The sequence below is a fragment of the Doryrhamphus excisus genome, chromosome 13 (genome assembly GCF_030265055.1).
Source record: "Doryrhamphus excisus isolate RoL2022-K1 chromosome 13, RoL_Dexc_1.0, whole genome shotgun sequence".
NCBI lineage: Eukaryota > Metazoa > Chordata > Actinopteri > Syngnathiformes > Syngnathidae > Doryrhamphus > Doryrhamphus excisus.
In genome coordinates, this window is record NC_080478.1 from 611210 (window position 1) to 638972 (window position 27763).

At 46.6% G+C, this 27763-nt stretch overlaps 10 non-coding genes across 10 annotated transcripts; 7 read left to right on the forward strand and 3 right to left on the reverse strand.

The window, feature by feature from the left end:
- Positions 1-4817: 4817 nt before the first annotated feature.
- On the forward strand, positions 4818-4976 carry LOC131142576 (U1 spliceosomal RNA). Its single transcript, XR_009132650.1, has one exon. It is a non-coding gene; the product is annotated as a U1 spliceosomal RNA (small nuclear RNA).
- Positions 4977-5768: 792 nt separating this feature from the next.
- trnak-uuu (transfer RNA lysine (anticodon UUU)) lies at positions 5769-5841 on the forward strand. The gene has a single exon. It is a non-coding gene; the product is annotated as a tRNA-Lys (tRNA).
- Positions 5842-6810: 969 nt separating this feature from the next.
- Positions 6811-6884, forward strand: trnat-cgu (transfer RNA threonine (anticodon CGU)). Its single transcript has one exon. It is a non-coding gene; the product is annotated as a tRNA-Thr (tRNA).
- Positions 6885-8280: 1396 nt separating this feature from the next.
- trnan-guu (transfer RNA asparagine (anticodon GUU)) lies at positions 8281-8354 on the forward strand. The gene has a single exon. It is a non-coding gene; the product is annotated as a tRNA-Asn (tRNA).
- A 1643-nt stretch (positions 8355-9997) lies between these two features.
- Positions 9998-10079, reverse strand: trnas-gcu (transfer RNA serine (anticodon GCU)). The gene has a single exon. It is a non-coding gene; the product is annotated as a tRNA-Ser (tRNA).
- Positions 10080-13476: 3397 nt separating this feature from the next.
- On the forward strand, positions 13477-13550 carry trnat-ugu (transfer RNA threonine (anticodon UGU)). Its single transcript has one exon. It is a non-coding gene; the product is annotated as a tRNA-Thr (tRNA).
- Positions 13551-13796: 246 nt separating this feature from the next.
- On the forward strand, positions 13797-13867 carry trnag-gcc (transfer RNA glycine (anticodon GCC)). Its single transcript has one exon. It is a non-coding gene; the product is annotated as a tRNA-Gly (tRNA).
- A 1649-nt stretch (positions 13868-15516) lies between these two features.
- On the reverse strand, positions 15517-15680 carry LOC131142575 (U1 spliceosomal RNA). Its single transcript, XR_009132649.1, has one exon. It is a non-coding gene; the product is annotated as a U1 spliceosomal RNA (small nuclear RNA).
- A 1247-nt stretch (positions 15681-16927) lies between these two features.
- Positions 16928-17001, reverse strand: trnat-cgu (transfer RNA threonine (anticodon CGU)). The gene has a single exon. It is a non-coding gene; the product is annotated as a tRNA-Thr (tRNA).
- Positions 17002-18309: 1308 nt separating this feature from the next.
- On the forward strand, positions 18310-18380 carry trnag-gcc (transfer RNA glycine (anticodon GCC)). The gene has a single exon. It is a non-coding gene; the product is annotated as a tRNA-Gly (tRNA).
- Positions 18381-27763: the final 9383 nt, after the last annotated feature.

Here is a 27763-nt window from a genome sequence, read left to right on the forward strand (position 1 = left end):
ACTGACGAAAGGCGACTGGCTCCCAGTTGCATGGGGACGACACTCCCGACGTCATCAGACGGCGCTCCGTGTTTTGTCTGAGTCACGGCTGGTGTGTGTTGCTTTTTGTTGTTTTCTTGCCTGAAAGGACTTCTCGCTCGACCCAATTTTACTCTTGGCGAAACACTGATAATCCAGAACATAGCCTTAAACTGCAGGTGCATTAGTTGGAGGGCTCGTGGCCACCTGGTCACCTGAACAGGGACTTGAATCCCGGACACTCAGATCAAAAGTTTAATGTTCAGGTGATTGGCTCAACCTTTGTCCAGAAGATATTAGGCTTGTCCATGTGGGCAGTTTAAGACCTCTGTCGATCTTGGAGGTGGCCATTTCGGGACAGGGGCTTCTTCATCTCTGCAAGGTCAAGTACAGTATGCCAGAAGATTTTGCCTTGTGAGTTGTCCTCATTCATCAAGGCCCTGGATAGCTCAGTTGGTAGAGCATCAGACTTTTAATCTGATTGTCCAGGGTTCAAGTCCCGGTTCAGGTGGAGAAGAGTCGACCCCACATTACCAGCATGGGGACATACCAACCCAAGATGAGAACACACTGGGCCAGGTACACAGCAACACATGTGGCAGAAACAAAGCTTCACCCTGGCCCCTCTTTTAGCCTCTACTGAAAAAGCGGAACACCACCTTTGCAGCTGAAATCGCTCAGTTGGGCGAGTGCGAGAATTAAGATTTAAAGGTCCGTGGTTCAGGATTTGGAAGCGTTCAGCCAAATCATGCGGGCAAGACGCGAAAAGATGAACATATCCAGGGCCGAGGCCAAAGCTTTAAAAGAATTAAGAACAAACAGACAAATTGTAATCAAACCAGCAGATAAAGAGAGTGCGGTGGTGATTTTGGGACGAGAACAGTACACCCAAGAGGTTTATCGACAGCTGAACGATCAAAGATATTATAGAAAACTACAAAATCCAATTGTTCGGCAGACAATGCCAATGGTACGAGAGATCGTGTATAAATTGTATTATAAAAAGTTCATCCTAACCATCAGAAATAAGTTCAGACAATGGTCCGGCGTTCGTGCAAAAAGTAGGGTTAGCCTAACCCTAACCCAAACCCAAACCATATTGTACAACAACTGTGAATAAAACAAAGGTTCGGGTTTGTCTATCATCCCCAGTCCCAGGGAATGGTAGAACGAGTAAATGGGACACTCAAAGCCAAGCTCAATAAATTCTGTGCTAGCGCAAAGTTAAATTGTGCGGATGCACTAACAATTGCATTAATGAGCTATCGCATGCAAACTAACAGAATTACACATCTAACACCGCATGAGATGCTTACGGGTCGACCCATGCCAGCACTGCATTTGAGAGGGCCTTATAAAGGGCCCCCACTTGAGCAGTTGCAAAATGAATTGACTATATAAAATATGTTAACTGCCATACATGGAGCTATCTATGTGCAGGAGAAAAACAGGGTTCCTGAGTCGACAAAGGTGACTTGGTGGTGCCAGGCAACCAGGTGTACATCAAAGTGTACAGGCGAAAGTGGCACGAGCCAAGACGATTGGGACCCTATAAGGTGGTTGAGCAGGCTTACCTATTTCCCAATCCGGACGATCGTGAGGATGATGGCACTGACTCAGAGGACTCGATGAGCCATGAGGTATGACTGTTGCTATTATTGGCAAGAGAGCCGGACCTGGAGCTGAACATCACCATCTTTAAGTCACTATGCGAGTCCTCTCCACGAACTATGCTGATATTGCTTGAGAAACCGCCATGCCATGGACAGGACTGATCTAGAAGGGCAAGGGACTTGACGGGACTGAACAACAATGCACTCACTTACAGTTAATAAGTGTGGGTAATACCAGTCAATCAGTAGTAACACGTGTACTGGTTCAGTTGTTCAGCACTACTTACTATGTTAGGAGTATATCAGTCACTCACTATTCCAGTTGCCTTATACAGTACTTTAGAGCATTAAGGACTTTACACGGTCACTATAGACACAAAGGTGTGTTTTGTTTAGATTTGTTTTGCAGTTAGATTCCATTTATATATTAAAGGGTGTAGTGGATATGTTATTTATGTAACTCATAAATTGCAATAGTCACCAGACACTCAAATAGTAAGCATAGGGTCAGAGTTAGGAAGGGAATGTTCCAGCGAAGTTGGCGCCAACCAAGGGAACCCGCCGACTGAGCCATTCCGGAGGACCGCCCTCCTCCTACATGTGATGTGGCAAGTCACCACCTCATCTCGACGAAAGGAGCCCCTCATTACAAAGGGTCCCTCCAGATGACATCGTGCTGACCATCGGCGGGTGGTCGAAGAAAGGGACTGAAGATGGCCAACACCGTTTGTACAGCGGCACAATAATCCTCTGGGCGGTGAAAATGTGAGCAGAAACATTGCTCTTAACCAATTCTGCTCTCGCCCTGGGCCTTGAATCCCAGACCACAACACTTCCCCTTCCCCAGGCCCATGTTCCAGGAGGGCAGCGAGATCCCCTTGAATGTCATATGTGAATTCTCTTCGGAAATGGTAACGTGCCAAGGGGCCAAGACTGGACCAAGAGACATTATTTGTTGTTTTGGGAGTTTGGTACCCCCAAAAGGGGGGAATATATTGTAAAATGACTACTCTTTTGCACATTGCATATGACTTTTCTTCTTGGTAAACTCTAGTTGAACTTAAGAGGGCTACGTGACTTGGGGAGGCCAACCTGACCTGATTGTTACACAAGATGTTTTCGGATGTTTGGAGTCCAAGATGTTCTGCCAAAATACTTAGGTCCAGTCAGGAGGCATGACCAGATAGGGACTGAATTCTGGAAATCCACGTCATCGTTATTGTTCATGAGGTCTATATAAGTGCTGTATTAAATAAACAAGAGCACCCTTTCCCGACAACTGCAGACGTGGTTCGTGTTGCATTACTTGCCAACAAGAGGAACCCGACGAGTACGAGGACCAGCTGTCCCTGCACCTGAACCTGATGGCGCGAGGGGAAGTGGTTTCCCCCATGGACCCGGCCTCCTCCCCGGCAACAGAGGCCCTCTGCCGTTGGGAGTCAGAGAACTTACTTGACGACACCCCACTGCTGACTTCCACGCCGCCAACGAAATCACCTGTGGAAAAAGAAGGCCAATGGGAAGAGCTGCTGGCGGACATCAGTTTCGACAGCTCTATGTCCGGCTCAATTGGCGGGAGCCAAAAGCAACTGGTCCAGCGACATTGGAACACCACCAGGAAAATGGTCGACCGGAAACTTACCGTGTGGAAGAAATTTGTCATCCTGGGAGATTCTAACGTGTCCCGGTTCCCACCACATGACTTCCCAGATCTGCAGGTTGACAGCTTTCCGCGGGGCCACCTTTAGGAGTAGCCGAGGCGCTACTCACCAAGGCAGTCATTCACACCAAGGTGGAATAACTGGTGTTGTCCTTCGGGATCAACAGTAGAACTCAGAAATTCAAAGAGGCCACCTCCAGGCAGTTGCAGGCACTTTGGAAAGAGGCCAAGCGGGTCTTCCTGGAGGCGGCAGTTTTCATCCCATTAGTTAACCACTCACCATACTAATGCCTACTGAGAACCCTCAATGAGTATATTGAGGATAGACTACCGTCCATCCCGCTTCTGCAGGACAATCTGTTCCACACAGACCCAGACTGCATACCCAGACCACGTCCACTGCTGAAGCAATGCTCAGGCATTGGACACGATTTTTAAACTTGTAGGCCCCCAAAGGACAAAGTCCCTGGGGGGTCCCAAGTTTCACTAAATTGCCAAAATGTTAAAGTGTTATCCCCCAGTTTCAATCCATCCGGAGCACAATTATCCCTGTTATCCAAAGGCCTACCTTTTATACCTACCCAATCAGAAAACAAGAATTATAAATTGGAAAAACACAAAAGACTACTTTGGGATGTGCAAGAATATCATAGACGGCTTAGACTTATTGAATTTTTCGGTAGAGAAGAAGAAGAAAAAAGTGCATAGCCAAAGTTCCATCCCCCCTCGATTTGCCCCCCCCCCCCACTTAACACAATCTCCCCCGCCCCACACACCCTAATTAGAAAAGATAGGGAACTAGCCGAACAAAAACCTGAGGAAAAGGATAACCTAACCAAAAGGGAAAGAGCCGCACTAAAGGAATTGAATAGGGATAGCTCCATAGTTATCAAACCGGTGGACAAGGGATCATCTATAGTAATTCTTAGCAGAGAACAGTACGTCTGGGAGGGACAAAGACAATCAGGGGACCCCACTTATAAAAAACTTACACAACCCATGTATACACAAACGATACCCCTAGTTCGAAAAATCATCAAAGAACTCATCTATCAAAAATCCATCAAAACCCGAGACTTGGAATCCCCCACACCACATCCCCCGGGTAGACCAATTGTATCGGATTGTGGTAGTGAAACATATGGTACGGCTATATTTATTGACTTCTATCTTAACCCACTCTCCAACAAACATTTGGCTTATGTGAAAGATACCTACAATTTTGTCGAGTTAGTCCAAAAAAATTAAATTTCTTATTTTTTTTGCTAGACGTGGACAATATGTACACGAATATCGATACCAAGAGGGGCCTAGAAGCTGTCAAATACATATTTGATGAATACCCTGACAGGACAAGACCCCAGAAACAACTTTTACAATTATTGGAAATTAACCTCACTGGAAATGATTTTGAATTTAACTCAGAGTACGTCCAGTGGCTGGGCTTGTTGTGGGCGACCTGATGAGACCACCACTTAGCATGTGGCATGTGCGAGAGACTAGTCCGGGCGAGACCGGTGCAACTCATACTTACCTGGCAGGGGAGATACCATGATCAAGAAGGTGGTTCACCCAGGGTCGAGCCATTGCACATGGGTTGAGCTGACCTCTGCGAATTCCCCAAACGTGGGAATCTCGACTGCATAATTTGTGGTAGTGGGGGACTGTGTTCGCGCTCTCCCCTTATCCTGTGTTTAAGACAAGAGGCAGGTGCAGCACCGTGCTGAGCTCCTTGGCTTGCGAGTGCAGCCAGACCAAGCAAGAAACGACCAGCCCAGCACTACCAATGCTTGCTGAAAATGTCTGCCCGTCCGCGGGAGACAACCAACCAGCCATGAGGCCGATCTGCTCTCAGTCAGGAAACCTCAATGAGAAACGGCGACAAGACAGAGAAAGGGGCGTCGGCAACCATTTCGATTGATCTGAGTCTAAAGTTCAAGGTTTGCTCGCAGGCAAATTTGAAGCAGCGAGAATGAGCAATCCGCACCTCTGAGTAGGAGTTCATGGTTCTCACCTAAAAAAGGATAGCTTATAGCCGTAATCGTGTTGTTGTTTGTATTCTGTGTTTTGTCTTGAGTCACGGCTGGTGTGTGTTGCTTTTTGTTGTTTTCTTGCCTGAAAGGACTTCTCGCTCGACCCAATTTTACTCTTGGCGAAACACTGATAATCCAGAACATAGCCTTAAACTGCAGGTGCATTAGTTGGAGGGCTCGTGGCCACCTGGTCACCTGAACAGGGACTTGAATCCCGGACACTCAGATCAAAAGTTTATTGTTCAGGTGATTGGCTCAACCTTTGTCTTGTCTGACCATTAACTCTTTTTGTCCAGAAGATATTAGGCTTGTCCATGTGGGCAGTTTAAGACCTCCGTCGATCTTGGAGGTGGCAATTTCGGGACAGGGGCTTCTTCATCTCTGCAAGGTCAAGTACAGTATGCCAGAAGATTTTGCCTTGTGAGTTGTCCTCATTCATCAAGGGCCTGGATAGCTCAGTTGGTAGAGCATCAGACTTTTAATCTGATTGTCCAGGGTTCAAGTCCCTGTTCAGGCGTAGAAGAGTAGACCCCACATTACCAGCATGGGGACATACCAACCCAAGATGAGAACACCCTGGGCCAGGTACACAGCAACACATGTGGCAGAAACACAGCTTCACCCTGGCCCCTCTTTTAGCCTCTACTGAAAAAGTGGAACGCCACCTTTGCAGCTGAATCGCTCAGTCGGGCGAGTGCGAGAATTAAGATTTAAAGGTCCGTGGTTCAAGCCTGGGTTTGAGCACAATCCCTATTTACGTTGCGACTTTGCCAATAGTTTGAAAATGCTTATTGGCAGGCTGAAAGGACCTTAACTTCATTCATCAAAAGGCCACCCCTTCAGACAACGTTAGAGGAGGTTACAAGCCAAACCTGTCAAGCCGTGATTGTGATTTCATGTTTTGTTGAAGAAAAGCCCATAATTTGTGGAACAATTTTCCCTACAAGGGAGAAACATTTGTCAATGTGGACAATTGTCAATATGCCCCCACTGTGGACACATTTGTTTGGCAACTGCTTCACCAGTCCCCTTAAAGGGCTCACCCTTCATAGTGTAGTGGTTAGCACGTTTGCCTTACATGCAAAAGGTCCCTAGTTGGAAACTGGGTGGAAGCAAGGCCGTTCAATTCCTTCTTTCACAAAAAAATCAAGGTGACAAATGGGAACAAGGATATGTGCTTGATCCCTGAAGGTGTGTACACGGGCATCTGTCCCCAGTTTGGACACACAATCCATATTTCCCGGATGACTGATCGGGTGCGTCACTGGCCTGCACGAAGGGGCTTATAGGAAGGAGGTGGCCGCTGTGGTGTCGTTGCATGCAAACAACATCCTCATCCTTGACACAGCGAAGACCAAGGAGGAGAATAATCATGGATTCGGTCCGCTTACACTGGCAGGATTTCACCAGTCCTGTTGAAAGCCTGGCCACTGGTGTGGTTTCCGTCATGCAGTGGTTCGCCTAACACTGAAGACACTCCTTCGCCGGCGCTGTGGCTTAGTTGGTCGAAGTTCCTGTCTCGTAAACAGGAGGTCATGGGTTCAAATCCCAGCAGTGCCTTGCATATGTGTTTCAGCGACTCCATTTTTTTCTCTCCAACATTTCAAGTAAATGTTTTGAATCAGATGTCATGTTCTGTTGAAGAAATATCCATCATTTCTGATGTCATATGTAGCATAAATGTCATATGTACTACAATGGTCTCGACAAAGGCAAAAACATTGTGCATTTGGACATTTGCGGGGCTAAGAAATTAGCAAAACAAAAGAGGTTCTGGTCTAACATTTAAGGGAAGCGCTCTACTATCTGAGGTAATTCCCCTGCTGCTGCAATGTTGGCAGAGAAGGTCCAGTCACAGAACTATTTTGGTTCCTTTGCTGGACTACGTCAAAGTGACACTGTCTCTGCCTTGCTGAGTGCAGACATAAAGCATGTGGATGCCTGCGAGGCTTCCCCCACCCACCCGGAGTTCAGTTCGCAGGGTGTCATTGCGACACATAGCAGTTGCCATGGAGAAGTCCGTGGTGGGCCAGAGAAGAGAAACAACAGGTGTCCATGAACGAATGAAGGAGGGTCAGAGCGTCCCGCTGCAGCAATCTCTTGGGAGAAGTTGCTTTCACAACACGACCTTGGTTAGCCGTGGGGCTGGTGGGGACGCCGAAATCCAGATTAAGAATATTGTTTGGGTTAGGTCGGGCAGCCACATTCCAATAGACCGGACCACCCTATTGTCCTTTCTGGCCTCCCAATTGATCCAACTGCTTTTGCAAAGCCGAAATCTTCACCAAGATGGTATCCTTGTTGTGATTGGCAGTCACAGTCAGTGTGTGAACGGCTTTGCCCACCAAATCATTCACGATGGGCAGCTGTGGGCCAGCTCGATCCGCTGCCTTCATCATCATACGAATTTTGCGATACACCAGGAAAGTGCCCAATCCAATCAGCAACAGACCTGTTATCATGGTTCCGAATAGGTAGACGTCTTCGATGTCCTCCACGGAAAGAATCGCCAGGCACATGACCTTCCACTTCCCCCAACTGTCCATCACGTACCCAGCGGTGAACGTTCCGTCAGGGCAGGCAGGTTCCCCCGTACCTGAGCTTCTCGTCGAGAAGATCGTGTCAATTGCGTGGAGAGACCAGTTGATCAATTCCATGATTTAGGCTTTTGGAGAACAGTGCAGTGCGAGGCTCTTGAGGAAGTAGAAGACGAGACTAGACAAGACAAAGACGCTAAGCAGGGAAGATAAGGGATAGGGAGGAGAGGGGAAAGATGCGACCGCCTTCGTTGAGAGCCAGAGAGGATTGTACCCAAAAATACTTTGCGTTCATCAAAGAGTAAAGCTGGTGTCCTGGTTTGCAATGCCTCAATTGTTACACCAGAAGGTACGAGTCACATCCAAAACAAAGGGCATGCTGGACGCATAGCAACTGAACAGAAGTTGGCAAGGTGTGAGTCTCTGTGGAGCAATCGGTCAGCGCGCTCGGCTGTTAACCGGGAGGCTGGTGGTTCGAGCCCACCCAGGGACGTTCTCTGGATGCATCAGTGTCACTGTTCCTTCATGTTTGCGCTCCACTCTTGCACAGCACTTGTGTGGTTCCCAATTGGCAAACTGCGTGTCAATGACTTTTCAAAAGCACATTCCAGCTTCCATGTTCTAACACATTTGATCAGAAGTTAGGTTGATCAAGTCACAGATTTCAGTTTGAAGCTCTGCTTGAAAATATTAGCTTTTGCAAAAGCGCCAGCCAGGATTATAGATTAAGAGACGACGGAATGCTTTTATGTTAAAAGGAATCAAGTCAAACCCCATCAACTGGTAAGCAGGGGCCCTTAAGAGAAGACACTGTATACTGTTGTGATTTTTTGACAGACTTGTCTAGTAAACAGGAGATCCTGGGTTCAAATCCCAGCAGTGCCTTCTCTGTGTTTCAGCACCTCCTATGCTGTTATTTAAAATAAATGTTGTTCTTGTTCTGTTGAATAAAGACCCATCATTTCTGATGTCATATGTAGTATACATGTCACATGTACTACAATGCTCCCTACAAAGATGTATTTGGACATTTGCAGGTTTAAGAAAACAGACCACATTAGCCAAATATCTTCTGGACAAAAGAGTGGTCAGACAAGACAAAGTTTGAGCCAGTCACCTGAACATTAGACTTTTGATCTGAGTGTCCGGGATTCAAGTCCCTGTTCAGGTGACCAGTGATAGGGTCTGAGGTCCACTTGCAAACGCCTCCTTTTTGCCCACAAAATACAAGGGCAACAGGACAATCCCTTGGTACTTTATGGAAACAATGTGAGGTGCCTGGCTTTTAACTAGAAGTGGAAAGACTTGTGTAGCCCCTCACACAAACCATGTGTCTTCCTCCCATGCAGATGTTGCCAGCTGATCCTTGACATCAGCAAAATTTTTGTTCTAGGACAATGGGGTCACCTGCCCCCATTGGTCTTTTCCAAGGAGTCACGGTAGCCGAGAGGTTAAGGCGTTGGACTCGAAATCCAATGGGGTTTCCCCCGTTTTCTTTACCTCTCCCCGGTCTTTCAGCGGCCTTGTCGAGGGTGTTTCACAGGTGGGTGGGTGGTGTGATGTTGGATATGGGGGCCAGTGGGTTGTCGCCCTTTTGTTGTTCCTGAAGCACATAAAGAAGAGTGGCCAGTACGGCCACTGTACTGGCCGTACTGGCCACTGTACTGGCCACTCTTGATCTTCTTGATCAAGCATCAAGAAGACCACATCAATTTAAAAAAATTAAAAAGTGATATCTTGGCAGAAAAATGCCCGGTTAGCTCAGTCGGGAGCGCATGAGACTCTTAATCTCAGGGTAGTGGGTTCGAGCCCCACATTGGGCGGTTCAGCTCTTTTGGTGATACATCTTAAAGATTTCTTTCCTGTGGAAAATTCTGCAACATGCGGAAAACATTTCATTCGAAGTACACAAAAACAAATCCCATTCTTGTAGGACCACAAATGGTAGAGCGCTCACTTCGCATGTGAGATGAAGTGGAATCGATGCCTGCGTTCTCCAAATGGTATATTATGCCTTTTTCTTGCCAAAAAAGCATTCTCAATCTCCCACATCGTACCGGATGCTTGGATTAATTGCATTCTAATGATGTTTCCTAAAAACACAGGTGGTGTCAAGACTGGTGCATTAGTATAGTCCGATGAGGATGGGATTCAAACCCATGCGTGCAGAACACAATGGATTAGCAGTCCATCACCTTAACGTCTCGGTCACCTCATCTCCTTTGTGGACATGGTCTTGTTGACTCAAAATGACACATCTTAATTAGTGTTTTGGTGTTGCAGAAATTGTGGCAGCCTTCCTGTGCAGCGGGGGGATTTAACTCAAAGGCTAGAGTTCTTGCTCTACATGCAAGAAATAGCGGGTTTGAGACCCGTATTGTCGAAATGATATGTTATGGCTTTTTTTGCCAACAAAAGCGTTCTTGATCTCCGACATCGTACCTTATACTTTGATTCATTGCATGCTAATAATGTTTACTAAAAATACAGGTGTGGTCAAAACTAGTGTATTTTTACATCACCACACTTCAAGTGGACAGACAATCTTGTCTTTTCAGACAATACAATTACAAAAGCAACACGCACCTGCCATGACCCTGAATCGGCCGGGGTTGTTGCGGCCACAACACAGAGTAGGAACCACTATACAATTACGGCTGTGAGCTATGCTTTTCTGGGCAAGAACCATAAACTCAGACTTGGAGGTGCAGATTGCTCATTCCAGCTCGTTCTTTTTCGTCTGCGAGCAAAGCTTGAATTTCATGTGGGTGTTGTCCTGGCAGGAGAAACATTTTAGCTTGTGTCGGCATGGCTACCGTGACAATGGCCCATTTTCCTTTCCAGTAAATGTGCATCAGCTGAACACTTTGCAGACCTAATGCTGTGAACATTTGTTGTATGTCACCTCCCAACTGAACTTGTCTGGTCTTAATATGTAATTGTCTGGCTGTGTTGTTGTGATCGATGTTGATGAAATCAAGAGAACAAAGTCACCCCTTTACAAACTATTTGCCAACTCACGATGCAAACAGCGATTGTGCTGAAAACTGGGCTTGAACCAGGGACCTTTAGATAGTCAGTCCAACGCTCTCCCAATTAAGCAATTTCAGCTGCAAAGGTGTTTCTCTGCATTTTCAGTCTGGGCTAAAAGTGGGGGTAGGGTGAAGCTGTGTCTGTGCCACGTACTATGTTGCTGTGTACCTGGTCCAGTGTGTTCTCATCTTGTTTTGGAATGTCCCCATGCTGGTAACGGGTGGGGAATAGAGTCCGTTGATGACGATAAGCGGGGCAGAAAATGGATGGAGTTCACTGGTTGAAGTCGCCAGGTACCATAAAAATGGCAATGGGCCACAAGCGTGTTCTGAATTCCCCTTTGGCCAAATTGGCTAAATGGCCGTACAAAAAGCACCATACTTGGAGCCTGTGGTCAATGTCAACAGTCGGGCTAATTCAGTTCCGTTGAGACGGTGATTATGTACCAAGTCAGTTATGTCAATCAGGATTTGGTCAAGGTTGTTGTGTGGTTTTGGCATGGATAAGGCTATGTATCTAAATTTAGGAGGAGTCCATGGTCTGTAAACATACTGAGATACTCCCCCTGCTGTTGCGGAACTTGCGGGAACTTGCAAATTTTCCCACTGAGGGACGAATAAAGCTCCTCTCGCTCCTTCTGAAACAAGGTTGTCTGTGGAATTGATCAAACATCAAGATGGCCACATCGATAAAAAAGAAAAACAAAAAATTATATCTACAGCAGAAAAAGGCTTGGTTAGCTCAGTGGGTAGAGCATGAGACTCTTTCTCTCAGGGTCCTGGGTTTGAGACCCACATTGGGTGTGCATGTGAGGAAGACACTTGGTTTGTGTGCGGGGCTACACAAGCCTTTCCAGTTCCAGTTAAAAGGTAGGCACCTCAGGCAGGCATTGGTGGTTCAGTGGTAGAATTCTCGCTTGCCAAGCGGGAGGCCCGGGTCTGATCCCCGGCCAATACAGTATATCTAAGCTTTTACCTAGAGCTCATGTTGAAAAAGGACAAAGGCTCTTTTCCTGCCAAAGGGCAGAACTCAGAATGACACCTGAAAAGTAACAGACCGGACCACCTGAGAGTTAAGGTGGACAGCACTTGAGTATTTGCAAATTTCTGTCAGAAGTGGAAACTTACTGAAACCTTACTGCAGTAACGCGGATGTAGTCTCTATGGAGCAATTGGTCAGCGCGTTCGGCTGTTAACTGAGAGGTTGGTGGTTAGAGCCCACCCAGGGACGCTCAATTGACACATGTGTTTGGCTTTGGGCTCCCTCCCTTGAATGAACATTTTTCCCCATTGGTGAACTGTTTTTGAGTCGGTGCCAGATGCACAGGATTTCCTTTTTTACTAAAGGCATCATTGTCAAGTTTGCATGCTTCGCAGGCACTATGCTTTAGTTGGTCAAATTACATGCCAAGCAAAGAGGGGCTCCTTGGTTCTAATTCCAGCAGTCCTCTACTGGTATTTCCATGACTCTGGTTTTCATACTTTTTATCAGAGGTCATGTTGAAGAACAAAGACTGTTTTCTGGAGAAACGCAAGACCCCAGGATGCAATAGGTCTGCTTTGTATACTTTTCAGCAGCAGTCATGTTGAAAAGCACCCCTGGTTTACTGCCCAGGAGGAGCAGCCTCGGCCACTTTAGAATGAAGGGTGACGCCACTTCAAGATGCAAGAAGCTGTCAGAAGTGGGACTCAAACCCACGCCTCATTTGATACTGCAACCTGAATGCAGCGCCTTCGACTGCTCGGCCATCCTGACCCTCCAGAGCCCACTTTTTTAAAAGGCATTCATACACTCTGTAGGTTATTATTTTATGTTAGTGTCAGGTTCAAACTCCTGGGACACTTGTAAAAACACTTAATTACAGAAGAGACAGACAACAAAATTCAAAATTTCTCGCAGCGAGGAAAGTGAAAAAACAAACCCAGTGACATGCCGCTCCACTCTGAGTATGCCATTCATGCTCCTCTCTTTTTATTTTCTTTAGGAGGTCCCTAATACATGGTCGTGCAACTCTAAGGGGAGGGGGAAGCAAGCAGTTGCACGAGCTGTACTTGTTGTCTATGTGTGTGTGTGTATGTGAGAATAATTACTTTTTGTACATGTGTTCTTATCTTGGCCCATTTTGCATGATGAACAGGAACATCTTCAAGGCCACTGCTGGCATTCCCAGGCACCTGCAAGATTAGTGGTGCTGGGAGTTGCTGGTCAGCGTCTTGGAATGTTCCTGCTTTAAAACACTCAAGACTATTGTCTATTGTCTAAGCAAACAGATATAAGGGTGATAACTTAACACTATAATAATTGAATTTACATTTTATTCTAACAGTCCAGATTAACAGCCTAGTTATTTGTGTCAGTCCCAGGGACCATTTCTAGACCCTTGTGTGACACTTGTGTTGGAGAGCCTCTTTTGGAGAGCCCTTGCATTCTTCCCAATTGGTAAACCCTTTGTATTGGTGCCAAATATACGGGATTCTCCCCCTGCTGACCGAATGAGACACGACAAATGGCGTCGTCTCAATGTTGGAGCCGTTAATGTCTAGAAGAGTAAAGGCAGCATTGCCAGGGTGACTTGCTTGGCTGGCGCTGTGGCTTAGCTGGTCAAAGTGCCTGTCTTGTAAACAGGAGATCCTGGGTTCAAATCCCAGCAGTGCCTGGCTGCTTAGTCCGTGAAACTTTGGAAGCTGATTTCTGACCCACGTACCTCTTTTCCTCACTTGCCCTTCAAAAACGAGTCAATGGTGCATCCACAGCTGACATGATTGTTGTGGATCCCATTACGCCAGAAGGTGCTTGAAGCCAAAGAGTATGACATTGTGATGTTTTGTCATTCAGCGCCACTTTGCGGAGGCTCATCCACTTGACAGTTTAATTTTTTTCTCCGACAGTGCAACCCCATGTGGCATTGGTGGTTCAGTGGTAGAATTCTCGCTTGCCAAGCGGGAGGCCCGGGTCCAATTCCCAGCCAATGCAGTGGATCTCAGCTTGTACCTTTCTTTAGAGTTCATGTGAAAAAGTACAAAGGCTCTTTTTCCTGCGAAAGGGCAGAACTCAGAATTACACCTGAAAAGTAAGAGAATGGACCACCTGACAGTTAAGGTGGACAGCACTTGAGTATTTGCACATTTCTGTCAGAAGTAGAAACTTATTGAAACCTTACTGCATTGATGCTGATGTAGTCTCTGTGCAATTGGTCAGAGCGTTGGACGGGCCGCGCTTGTCTTGTTGACATTTGCTGCCAGCCAATCAGGATGCGACACAGATGTCAGACAAGCAGAGAGACTTTGGAGAAATGAAGTCAGGTATTTGAATCCCGTCTAAGGCATCAGTCAAGTCACAGTTTTCTTCTCCACAATTTTATTTTTTTCCAATTAATCCCTATATAATTACAAATTATTCCTATCAGGCTTATATTGATACCAGTGCTTGAAATAAAATACAAAATCAATGCAATGTCACAAAGAATATTTATTTATCAGGTTGCCACACTCAAGAACACTCTCAATAATAATAAAAAAATCTACATGTAAGCAGTTATGAATAATGAATATACATTGTTCACTTATTTTGCCGCCTTTGTTTCTCCTTTTCATAGAAAGGAGAGGCCTGGAACTCCCTCCAGCTCATCTCTTTTTCCATCCTGTGCTCTCTATAGATGGAGAACACTTTGGCAGGACAGTAGATGTACTTCTCTGAAGCCAGTGTGGATGCGGGGGCTTTTCCGGCCCTGCTTCAGCTGCATCCTGCAGAGGCACTTTCGGACAGGGGGTGGAGGAGATTCCTCCCTCTTTCTCTTCTTCTGCTGTTTTTCCTCCACCCTCTTTTTTGTCTCATCCATCTCTCGCTGGAAGAAGTCTGTTTGACTGAAATCTTTAAATGGCATCTTAGGGTCTGTCAGACCTTCTGCAGCAATAAGATTATCTGACAGGGCCTTTTTGATGAACGTCGTGGTTGATGTCCCATCCACTTGATATTTTGATTTTGGTTGGCCACAGCACAGACATGGTTTTTGTTTGAGTTTTTTGGCACAGGAGGTGGTTGCTGCTGCTCCAACGGGGTATGAGCAGGTGGTGGTGGTGAAATAACCATCGCTGCCGGCAGTGTCACTACAGGCACAAGATGCAACTATTCCAACAAAGGGACAAATGATTACGCGTTTTTACCTGGCTTTGCTTTGGCTGAGCGAGAAGTCCTTTCAGGCAAGAAAACAACAAAAAGCAACACACACCAGCCGTGACTCAGACAAAACACAGAATACAAACAACAACACGATTACGGCTACAAGCTATCGTTTTTTGGGTGAGAACCATGAACTCTTACTCAGAGGTGCGGATTGCTCATTCTCGCTGCTTCAAATTTGCCTGCGAGCAAACCTTGAACTTTAGACTCAGATCAATCGAAATGGTTGCCGACGCCCCTTTCTCTGTCTTGTTGCCGTTTCTCATTGAGGTTTCCTGACTGAGAGCAGATCGGCCTCACGGCTGGTTGGTTGTCTCCCGTGGACGGGCAGACCTTTCCAGCAAGCATTGGTAGTGCTGGGCTGGTCGTTTCTTGCTCGGTCTGGCTGCACTCGCAAGCCAAGGAGCTCGGCGCGGTGCTGCCTCTTGTTTTAAACACGGGATAAGGGGAGAGCGCGAACGCAGTCCCCCACTACCACAAATTATGCAGTCGAGATTCCCGCATTTGGGGAATTCGCAGAGGTCAGCTCAACCCATGTGCAATGGCTGAGCCTCGCCCTGGGTGAACCACCTTCTTGATCATGGTATCTCCCCTGGCAGGTAAGTATGAGTTGCACCGGTCCTGCCCGGACTAGTCTCTCGCACATGCCACATGCTGAGTGGTGGTCTCATCAGGTCGCCCACAACAAGCCCAGCCACTTGACCTGTGTCCAAATTCAGAGACAGGACTCTGGTTATCTCAAGGAGTCAGTCTGTGTGGCACTCTTGTGACTTCATTCTGAGCAAAGGCAGCGACAGCAAGTGGCTTAGGGCAGTTGCTGCAGACGTTCAATGCGGAGACTGAAGTACTGACTCCACGTCCCTAGTCACACCATGTAACATGAGAGGCCAATATGTTTAACCCTGACACGTGTAGATGTGCAAGGTCGTTGTGAGTCAGTGGGTTGTCAGGGTCAAACTCCTGTGACACTTGTAAAAACACTTAAATGCAGAAATACAGAAGAGACAGACAACAATATTCAAAGTTACTCGCAGCGAGGAGAGTGAAACCACATACCCAGTTACATGCCGCTCCACTGAGTATGCAGTTCAAACTCCTCTTTATTTATTCTCTTTCGGGGGTCCCTACTACATGGTCATGCAACTCTAGGGATGGCAGTTGCACGAGCTGTATTTGTTTCTCTATGTGTATGTGTGTGTATGTGAGAGGAATTACTTTTATTGTTTTATGAGTTCTTATCTTGACACGTTCTTGCAGGATTAACGTGAACATCTGCAGGGTTGCGGTTGGCGCATCCAGGCACCTCCAGGACCTGGGGGTTGCTGGGGGTCTCTGATCAGGGTCACAGGAACATTTCTTCTTCAGCACATTCAAACACTCTTTCTATTGTCTAGGCAAATGGATATAAGGGTGATAACTGATGCTATATTCATTCTATCTACATTTTATTCTAACAAGGATCTATCCCTGAGCATCCGACAAATGCTCTGTCTCACCCTAAACCCAGTCCTGACAGCATTCTCAGTCGAGGACCTTGTCTTATTGTGTTGTCCATTGTGTGTCCATGTTTTGTTTATATTTCTGTTATATTACCTCAGATAGTAGAGCGCTTCCCTTAAATGTTAGACCCGAACCTCTTTTGTTTTGCTAATGTGGTCTGTTTTCTTATCCCCGCAAATGTCCAAATGCACAATGTTTTTGCCTTTGTCGAGAGCATTGTAGTACATATGACATTTATGCTACATATGACATCAGAAATGATGGATATTTCTTCAACAGAACATGACATCTGATTCAAAACATTTACTTGAAATGTTGGAGAGAAAAAAATGGAGTCGCTGAAACACATATGCAAGGCACTGCTGGGATTTGAACCCAGGACCTCCTGTTTACGAGACAGGAACTTTGACCAACTAAGCCACAGCGCCGGCGAAGGAGTGTCTTCAGTGTGAGGCGAACCACTGCATGACAAAAAACACAACAGTGGCCAGGCTTTCAACAGGACTGGTGAAATCCTGCCAGTGTAAGCGGACCGAATCCACGATTATTCTCCTCTTTGGTCTTCGCTGTGTCAAGGATGAGGATGTTGTTTGCATGCAACGACACCACAGCGGCCACCTCCTTCCTATAAGCCCCTTCGTGCAGGCCAGTGACGCACCCGATCAGTCATCCGGGAAATATGGATTGTGTGTCCAAACTGGGGACAGATGCCCGTGTACACACCTTCAGGGATCAAGCACATCAGAAGAAGCCCCTGTCCCGAAATTGCCACCTCCAAGATCGACGGAGGTCTTAAACTGCCCACATGGACAAGCCTAATATCTTCTGGACAAAAAGAGTTAATGGTCAGACAAGACAAAGGTTGAGCCAGTCACCTGAACAATAAACTTTTGATCTGAGTGTCCGGGATTCAAGTCCCTGTTCAGGTGACCAGGTGGCCACAAGCCCAACTAATGCACCTGCAGTTTAAGGCTATGTTCTGGATTATCAGTGTTTCACCAAGAGTAAAATTGGGTCGAGCGAGAAGTCCTTTCAGGCAAGAAAACAACAAAAAGTAACACACACCAGCCGTGACTCAGACAAAACACGGAGCGCCGTCTGATGACGTCGGGAGTGTCGTCCCCATGCAACTGGGAGCTAGTCGCCTTTCGTCAGCGGAGAGGAGTCACCGTCCACGCCTGTGGCTGTGCCTGTACTGTGGGAGTCCTACACACAATTTCCCACTGTCCAGTTCGCCCAGCACGCCAACGCTCTTCCTCCACCAGGGATATTCCCCAGCTGCTGGCACTGCCCGCTCCAACCACACCGGCTGCGTCATCCGCTTTGGTGGGCCGACTTCAGGTGGAAAGTACGATATCCTGGGCCGGGGAAGCTTCTCCTACCACAGCATTAATTGACTCTGGGGCGGACGAGAACTTCATTGATAGCGGACTGGTCAGTTCTCTCAACATTCCTACTGTTGAGCTTGTCCCCCACAAGAATGTCCGCTCACTAGATGAACATCACCTGGCATGCATTACGCATCAGACGTGCACCATATCCTTGGTGCTGTCGGGTAACCACCACAAGGTCACAAATTTTTTTCTTATGCCCTCTCCTCAGCTCTGTTAGTACTCGGCCTCCCCTGGCATCCCGTGCGTATGTTGTGATTGTGATGTTTTGTCATTCAGCGCCACTTTGCAGAGGCACATCCACTCGACAATTTAAATTGTTCTCCAACAGTGTTTCCCAACTTGGCATTGGTGGTTCAGTGGTAGAATTCCCGCTTGCCAAGCGGGAGGCCCGGGTCCGGTTCCCGGCCAATGCAGTATATCTCAGCTTATACCTTTCTTTAGAGCTCATGTTGAAAAAGTACAAAGGCTCTTTTCCTGCGAAAGGGCAGTATTCAGAATGACACCTGAAACGTAACAGACCGGACCACCCGAGAGTTAAGGTGGACAGCACTTAGTGAAACCTCACTGCAGCCATGCTGTTGTACTCTCTGTCGCTGCAATTGGTCAGCACGTTTGGCTGTTAACTGAGAGGTTGGTGGTTCGAGCCCACCCAGGGACTCTCAATTCACACATGTGTTGGACTTTGGACTCCCTCCCTTGTATGAACATTTTCCCCATTGGCGAACTGTTTTTGTGTTGGTACCAGATGAACTGCTGGCACTGTGGCTAAGCTGGTCGAAGTGCCTGTCTAGTAAACAGGAGATCCTGGGTTCAAATCCCAGCAGAGCCTGGGTGCTTGGTCAGTGAAACTTTGGCAGCTGATTTGTGAACCATGTACTTCTTTTTGTCACTTGCCCTTCAAGAACGCATTGACGTTGCATCCACAGCTGACGTGATTGTTGTGGATCCCATTACGCCAGAAGGTGCTTGAATCCAAAGAGTATGACATTGTGATGTTTTGTCATTCAGCGCCACTTTGAAGAGGCTCATCCACTTGACAGTTGAATTTTGTTCTCTTACAGTGTGTCCCCACGTGGCATTGGTGGTTCAGTGGTAGAATTCTCACTTGCCAAGCGCGGGCCGCGCGCGTGTTGTTGACATTTGCTGCCAGCCAATCAGGATGCGACACAGACGTCAGACAAGCAAAGAGACTCGCCTGCCACGCGGGCATGATTACCATTAAGTCAAGTCAAGTCAAGTTTATTTATATAGCCCTTAATCACAAAAGAGCCTCAAAGGGCTTAACAAGCAGGCAACAGTAGAAGACAGACAATAGACGACAAACGACATCCCCTGATCTGAACCCCCATCAGGGCAAGGAAAAACTCAAAACCCATTAGGGAAAAAGAAACCTCGAGAAGGGACCGCAGATGGGGGAATCCCCCTTCTAGGATGACCAGGCTGCAATGGATGTGGAGAGGTTTACAAGTGACAGTTAAATATAAACATAGAGTATAATAGTCCAGGTCCAAGATGTGATGCCATTAGGACAGTTGGGCAGCCACGGGTCTTGAGATGATCACTATCCCTCTGCTGCAGCGCCTCCAAGGTAGGCCACGACCGATGTCCAGTTTCGTCAAGGCAAACTTCCAAAACAGCCTCTCCTGGACCCCCCCCCCCTCAGCCGGGGGGGGCGGTATGGGAGAGAGAAGGAGCGGCAGTCAAAACAGGCAGGGAATATTTTTAACTAAACGCTAAAGTATAGTAATGAGTCTTAAGTCGGGACTTGAACATTTCTACTGAGGTAGCAGCTCTAATATTAACAGGAAGATCATTCCACAACGTTGGGGCCCGAATGGAAAAGGCTCTAGAGCCCGCATACTTCTTTCTGGCTCTCGGGATAGTCAAAAGACCGGCGTGTTGTGAGCGTAGGTTTCTAGACGGAGCATAGGGTACAATTAGGTCCACCAGATAACAAGGTGCCAACCCGTGTAATATTTTGTAAACCAGAAGCAGTACCTTAAAGTCACATCTTAAATGAACTGGGAGCCAGTGCAGGTTGGCTAGTATTGGTGAAATATGGTCACACTTATGTGTCCTTGTAAGAAGTCGCGCTGCAGCATTTTGTACTAACTGCAAGCTTTTGAGACTCGCCATTGGAAGACCAGAAAGCAGTACATTACAGTAGTCAAGGCGAGACGTGACAAATGCATGGACTAGGGTCTCTGCATCAGAGGTGGATAGAATAGGTCGTATCTTCGCAATATTGCGAAGATGAAAAAATGCTATTTTAGTAACATTCTTAATGTGTTTATGAAAGGATAGAGTCGGGTCCAATATCACACCCAGATTTTTCACAGAGTCACTTTGGGAAATTATGCTATTATCAAAACTCAGAGTGGTGTCCTTAAACAGGCGGCTCTGTTTAGCAGGGCCGATGATCACCATCTCAGTTTTATCAGAGTTCAGGAGTAAAAAGTTACAGGACATCCAATGTTTAATATCAATGAGGCAAGCCTCCAAATTAGAGCAGTCCCGCGGGTCAGTTAACTTTAGTGGGACATATAGCTGAGTGTCATCAGCATAAGAGTGAAAGCTGATCTTATGTTTGCGAATGATGTCGCCAAGCGGCAACATGTAAATGTTAAACAAAAGAGGGCCGAGCACTGAACCTTGTGGAACTCCACAAGTGACACCACAGTACTCTGAAGTCATATCATCACAAACGACACGATGCGTCCGATCCTTAAGGTAGGATCTAAACCAAGAGAGTACCGGACCAGTAACACCAATATATGTTTGAAGGCGTTCCAGTAGGATAGAGTGATTGACAGTGTCGAAAGCAGCACTGAGATCAAGTAATAACAATATTGTAGATGTGTCACAGTCCATAGAAAGAAGAAGATCATTTGTCACTTTTGCAAGGGCTGATTCAGTGGAATGGTTTCTCCTGAAACCAGACTGAAAAGGTTCAAAAAGATCACCCAAAGCCGTGTGGTCATTGAGCTGTTGTGCTACAATTCTTTCAAGGATCTTGGACAGAAATGGGAGGTTAGACACCGGCCTATAGTGGGAAATACTCCCGGGGTCGAGGGTTGGTTTCTTCAGCAGGGGTCGAATCACTGCAGTCTTGAAAGCTGCAGGCACAGTGCCAGATGAGAGTGATAGATTAAATATATTTAAGAGTGAGGGGGCTAGAATTGGGAACAGTTCTTTAACAAGTTTCCCAGGAAGCGGGTCAAGCAGACATGTTGTCTGCTTTGCTGTACTGACAAGTTTTGTAAGCTCGTCCAGAGATACTTCCTCAAAGTAGGAGAAACTAGTGGGACAGAGGCTGGAAGTAGTCCCAGCAGCGGTCATGGCGGTTGACATGTTAAGCCCGTCTGGCGGTAGGGTGTACTTTATTTCCTTCCTGATGAGCTCAACTTTATTTGCGAAGAATCGCAAGAACTCATCGGCTGAGAAGGGGGAACTACTAGGAGAGGTCCTCTTCTGGGTTAGCAATGCCACTGTGTCGAATAAGTATTTAGGGTTATTTTTATGGAGGTCAATTAGTCTAGAGAAATAGTTGTTTTTTGCCGCAACAAGAGCCTGTTTATATTTAGTCAGACTATCCCCCCATGCCTGTCGGAAGACCTCAAGTTTAGTTGCACGCCATCTGCGCTCCAATCTCCGACAAAATTGTTTCAGCCTTCGAGTTTCAGCTGTAAACCAAGGAGTAAGTCTTTTGACATGACACTTAAATCTCAAAGGTGCAACAGTATCAAGAGCTTTACATAACACCTTGTTGAAATCATTTGTAAGGTTGTCTATAGGACCCTTATAGGAAGGGAAAGAGGAGACCACTGAGGGCAGTAACTCAGCAAGTGCAGTAGCAGTCGAAGAACTAATATTACGACTGCTAGAGCACTGGTTCCGGTCCAAGCGGTGGGATTGGGTCAAGATTTCAAATGTTATAAAATAATGGTCAGACACAGTGGTTACGTAAGGGAGGACTGTTACGTTGGAGGTCCTAATACCTCGAATTAAAACCAGATCCAGGGTATTACCACTGATATGGGTTGGCTCATTAATTAATTGAACAAAATCAAAGGTATCGATTATTGTCTGAAAAGCCACACTAAGGGACTCTTCAGGAGAATTGACATGGATATTGAAATCACCCATGAGTACAATATTGTCTGCGTGGGTTACCAGGTCTGCAATAAATTCAGAAAATTCATCCAAGAAGCCCGAGTACGGACCAGGAGGACGATAGAGAAGTGCTAGATAAAATGGTAATGATGCGGTCGATCGCAAAACGAGGACCTCAAATGTTTTAATTTCAGATTTTGACCAAGTGCTGAGGTTAAGAGCAGAATCATGGATGAGAGCAACACCCCCACCTTTCCTATTAGGACGTGAAACCTGAGAACTCAAAAAATTAGGTGGAGACGCCTCATTAAGGGATATAAAATCGTTTGGTTTTAACCAGGTCTCGCAAAGACCCATTATGTTGAGATTATGATCTCTTATCAGATCATTAATGAGTACAGCCTTTGAGGAGAGCGATCTAATATTCATAAGACCAATTTTCGTAAAGGTTGGCTGACTGAGGCTGTTCACTCCCAAAGAATTGATAGTAGTTATATTAACAAGATTGCTCCGTCTAGAACCCATGCCATATTTTGACTTGTTGTACACACGATAAGAAGTCAAGACCATAGGGGTCTGATAGTTGTTTGTTGAATCATCACTAGTACAAGAGGGAGGTTCAAGTTTATCACGAGGCCCTACCTCAGTAGAAGGCAAGACAGACTGTGGTGCATTTATGGGTTGTGAATCTGTATGCATAGTATGTTGCTTTATTCTACAGAAAGGGCTATGTGTATTGTTCAAGTCCGGCATAGCGCCAGTTAGCCATAACCTTACAGACTCCACACCCGTTCTAACAGGCTCGCTAATCACCTGTCCCCCGGCTTGTTCTAGTGCAGGAAGTCATGTGGGACTTAAACAGTAATCTATATTTCTGGAAAGGGTAAGAGCACCTTCCCTATTAGGGTGAAGGCCATCTCTACCAAACAGTCGGGGGTTCCTCCAGAAGGAAGGCCAGTTATCTACAAACTGAAATCCCTGTTCGTTACAGAAGCCAGCCAGCCACCGGTTTAGCGAGAATAATCTACTAAACCTCTCATCATTGCCTCTCGCAGGCAAGGGACCAGAGACAACTACTCGATGCCGACACATCTTTCTGGCGAGATTACAAGTCCTTGCTATGTTCCTTTTTGTAATCTCTGATTGCCTCATCCTAGTGTCATTGGAGCCGACGTGTATCACTATATCAGAGAAACTAGTGTTATTTGCTTTATGCTGGTGTTTGGACCTGTTGCGAGTCAGCTCCCTAAGGCTAGCTTCAATATCGGGTGCTCTGGCCCCAGGAATACACATTACGGTGGCTGGGTTCTTGAGCTTAATGTTACGGGTGATGGAGTCACCTATAACTAATGTGCGGGAGCCAGTAGACTGTGACATAGTGGGGCTTTCTAAGGAAGTGTAACTGTTATGCGTCTGAATTGGCTCACCGCGGTTAGCCGGCCGCTTAGGGCTAATGCTAACCAGACTAGTAGGTTGGCTACAACCTACGCTATCCGGTGTGCCCGCCACATCTATCGTTACGAAATTACTCTGCTCTAGTTGGCGGACACGTTCCTCCAGCAGGGAAAGCCTCTCAAGGAGGAGGGAGCAGGAATTGCAAGAAGCCATACTCACGTTTCTTGTTGATCGGCGAGTTAGTAGGAAGCTCGAAGAACAACTCCGGTGACACCGCTGGGAGTCCAAGTCGACGGGCAAGCTTGGTCCAGTCAGTCGTTTTAGTTTATAAAAGAAGATATATATATATATATATATATATATATATATATTGTTTGAGAAAAAAAGTCTAGAAGAAAAGATCTGTTGAAGATCGGAATGAACGGAGCTAGCTTAAATCAACGAGCGAGCGCGCGAGCGGTCTGTCAACACAGGAAGTGACAGACCATTACCATTACCATCTATCAGGGATGGCAACTGAATTAAGAATCAATGCCAGAAACCTGCAACAGGATTTCAGATAATGTTTTGATGCAGACTGGTCATGATGCCTCTGAAGTTCACCAAAGCAGACCTGACTTAAGGTGACTACACTTCCAAAGTTCCCAGTGATGACTGAACCTCTCGCTTTTTGTGTTCCCCGAGAAACTCGGTCAGCTGTGGAATTGATCAAAAAGGCCAGGTTAAGCAGAAAAAGGCCTGCTTAGCTCGCGGGGGCCGCGCGGGTGTTGTTGACATTTGCTGCCAGCCAATCAGGATGCGAGACAGATGTCAGACAAGCAGAGAGACTTCGGAGAAATGAAGTCAGGTGTCCGAATCCCGTCTAAGCATCAGTCAAGTCACCATTTTCTTCTCCACAATATATATTTTTTTCCAATTAATCCCTATATGATTCCAAACTATTCCTATCAGGCTTATATTGATACCAGTGCTTGAAATAAAACACAAAATCAATGCAATGTAACAAAGAATATTTATTCATCAGGTTACCATGCCACACTCAAAAACACTCTCAGAAATAAAAAATGAATACTAATCACAAGCTATGAATAATAAAAAAAAATTTTCATTTATTTTGCTGCCGTTGTTTCTCCTTTTCATAAAAAGGAGAGGCCTGGAACTCCCTCCAGCTCATCTCTCTTTCCATCCCGTTCTCTCTATAGATAGAGAAGACTTTGGCAGGGCAGTAGATGTACTTCCCTGCTTGCCCTGGAAAGCCAGTGTGGATGTGGGGGCTGTTCGGATCCTGCTTTAGCTGCATCCTGCAGAACCGGCACTTTCGGACAGGGGGTGGAGGAGATTCCTCCCTCTTCCTCTTCTTCTGCTGTTTTTCCCTCCACCCTCTTTCTTGTATCATCGAGCTCTCGCTGGAAGAAGTCTGTTTGACTGAACTCTTGAAATGGCATCTTGGGGTTTGTCAGACCTTCTGCACCATATTTTTGGAACACTTTTGTGGGGCAATAAAAGTATCTGACAGGGCCCTGCTGATAAAAGTCATGTATGTCCCATCCCCTTGATATTTTGATTTTGGTTGACAACAGCACAGACATGTTTTTGTTTGAGTTTTTTTGACACGGGAGGTGGTTGCTCCTGCTCCAATGGGGTATGAGCAGGTGGTGGTGGTGGTGGTGATGGTGGAATGACCATAGCTGCAGGCAGTGTCACGACAGGCAAAGCAGAGGTAGTGCTTAGCAACTGCCAAAGCTGCTGTGTATGTTGCAGCTTCTCTGGGCTGGTATTTAGTGAAGATGATGTATTGAGAAATTTACTGTTGTGTTTTATGTATTTAGAAATATGCAATTTTGATGTTGGATGCAGCATGCTGTTGGGGTCTTTGCTGGACTTGTGGACAAGAGTGCCATACTCCCGAACCACAAGCTTGATCATGTCCTCGTGCCCGCGGTGTTTATTAAGGAGCTCGTCAATTGCCGACTTCTTTGGAGACGGCCAGCGCTTGTGGTCCAACACAAATACTCTCCCTCCAGTCTTCACTGGTCCAGTGCGGGCAGCAGTCGGAGAACATTGGATGGGCAATCTTCTTGTGGGCTCTAGGCAAAGAAAACCATGAGATACACATTTGTTATTTGGTTCAAACAAGATGCAACACTATTAGAACAAGGGGACACATGATTAGTTTAGATAAGTTTTTACCTGGCTGTGGCTGAAGCTCAGAAACAGAAGCTTTATTGTCCAACTCAGATGCTGGGATAGGGGCCACATGACTAGACATAGTCGCAGTAGCAGTTTGAAGAGGGTGAACAGAGTGGGGAACAAAGTTGAAAGCCTGGTGGGAGGTGTGGAGGAAGGCTGCACTGGTTCTGCTCCCTGACCAGCTCCTTGATCAGACAGGATGCCTGGAGAAGGAGCACTTGTGGCGCGGCCGGGGTCCTTCTTGGTTTTATGTTTGTCCCAGTCTAAAGGGACCGAACAACACTCTGGCTCCCTGTACTCCAGGCCAAACCTGGACAAACTTTTCTTCGCCAAAGACCCGTCTGGAAAAAGCATTGAGGGAGCACATCAGTGTAGGGTCGAAAACAGGCGGGAGACAAACGCCTGGCAGTTTCAGGTCCAGCAGACACTGATAGTTCCAGCGACACACTCGTGTCATGGCCTGGGCCTGGAACAGCTCTGGGGACACCTGCGTGCCGGTCACCCATTTGGCCTGGTGGAAGTGGTAGCCCTCCTGCTGCGACGTGCCTCTGATGGGGATCCAGACAGGGACTGCTGCACGCTCACCTGGCACATGGTTTAACTGTATCGTTCCTCCACGGCGGTACAGTATGCCCCCGTCCACCTCAGGATCACTGAGGCAACCGCGCAGAATGTGGACACGTTGGATCTTCCATCTCTTTAGCATGGAGGGCTTATATAGAGGGATGCCATTCGGATCTGTGGTCAGGTGAAAGTGTCAGGTTCAAACTCCTGTGACACTTGTAAAAACACTTAAATACAGAAATACAGAAGAGACAGACAACAATATTCAAAGTTACTCGCAGCGAGGAGAGTGAAACCACATACCCAGTGACATGCCGCTCCACTCTGAGTATGCAGTTCATACTCCTCTCTTTTTATTCTCTTTCGGGGGTCCCTACTACATGGTCGTGCAACTCTAAGGGGGGGTGGAGAAGGCAGTTGCACGAGCTGTATTTGTTTGTCTATGTGTGTGTGTGTATGTGAGAGCAATTACTTTTAATGTTTTATGAGCTATTTATCTTGACACATTCTTGCAGGATTAACATGAGCATCTGCAGAGTCGCTGTTGGTGCATCCAGGCACCTCCAGGACCTGGGGGTCGCTGGGCGTCTCTGATCAGGGTCACAGGAACATTCCTTCTTCAGCACATTCAAACACTTTCTATTGTCTAAGCAAATGGATATAAGGGTGATAACTAACAAAATAGTACATGTATCTACATTTTATTCTAACAGAAAGTGCTTCAACACCCCTTCCACTCTCTGAATAAGCGTCCCGGGCGGAGGAATCTTTATCCTGCAGTGCTCACGAATATGCTGCTTGGTGGGATTTGCAGGCTGGATGCCACAGAAGACGTATGCATCCTGGAGCCTCTGCAGGTCTTCCTGGTCCACCACAGAGAAGGCAGCCGATAGGAACTGTGCAAACTGTGCTGTATAGCGGGTGATGTTCTGAGGCACACTCACGAAGAAGCCGTCGCATACAGTGGAACAAGTCCAGCTTGATGACTATACTGTTGTTGTAGAAGGTTCTTGATGCACATGTATTCAACAGTTGTCAACCAATCACATACTCACTTTCATTTGACCCCCACCCCACACACACTCCATATTGTCTGTGGCCATGAATGTGACTGTGAATGGTTGTCTATATGTGCCCTGTGTGTTGCTGGTGACCAGGATGTAGTCCACCTCTCGCCTGAATATAGCTGGGGTAGGCTCCAGCATGCCCGCGACCCTTGTGAGGATAGGCAGTACGTAAGATGTATGGATATGTTCATTCATTTTCTACTGCTGCTGCTGGAGTCTATCCCAGTTGTATTCGGGCGAGAGGCGGGGTACATCCTGGTTGTCAGCCAATCACAGGGCACATATAGACAACCATTTATACTCAGTTTCATGCCTATGGACAATATGGCATCGCCAATGGGGGGGGCACGGAGAAAACCCACGCACACACGGGGTAACCAGAGAGCATGGAAAAGAGCATTTAGAAGCTTAAGTTCATGGTGTGTGAACTGACATTGATTTCATCTCTTTTCTTTTAGATGCCACGG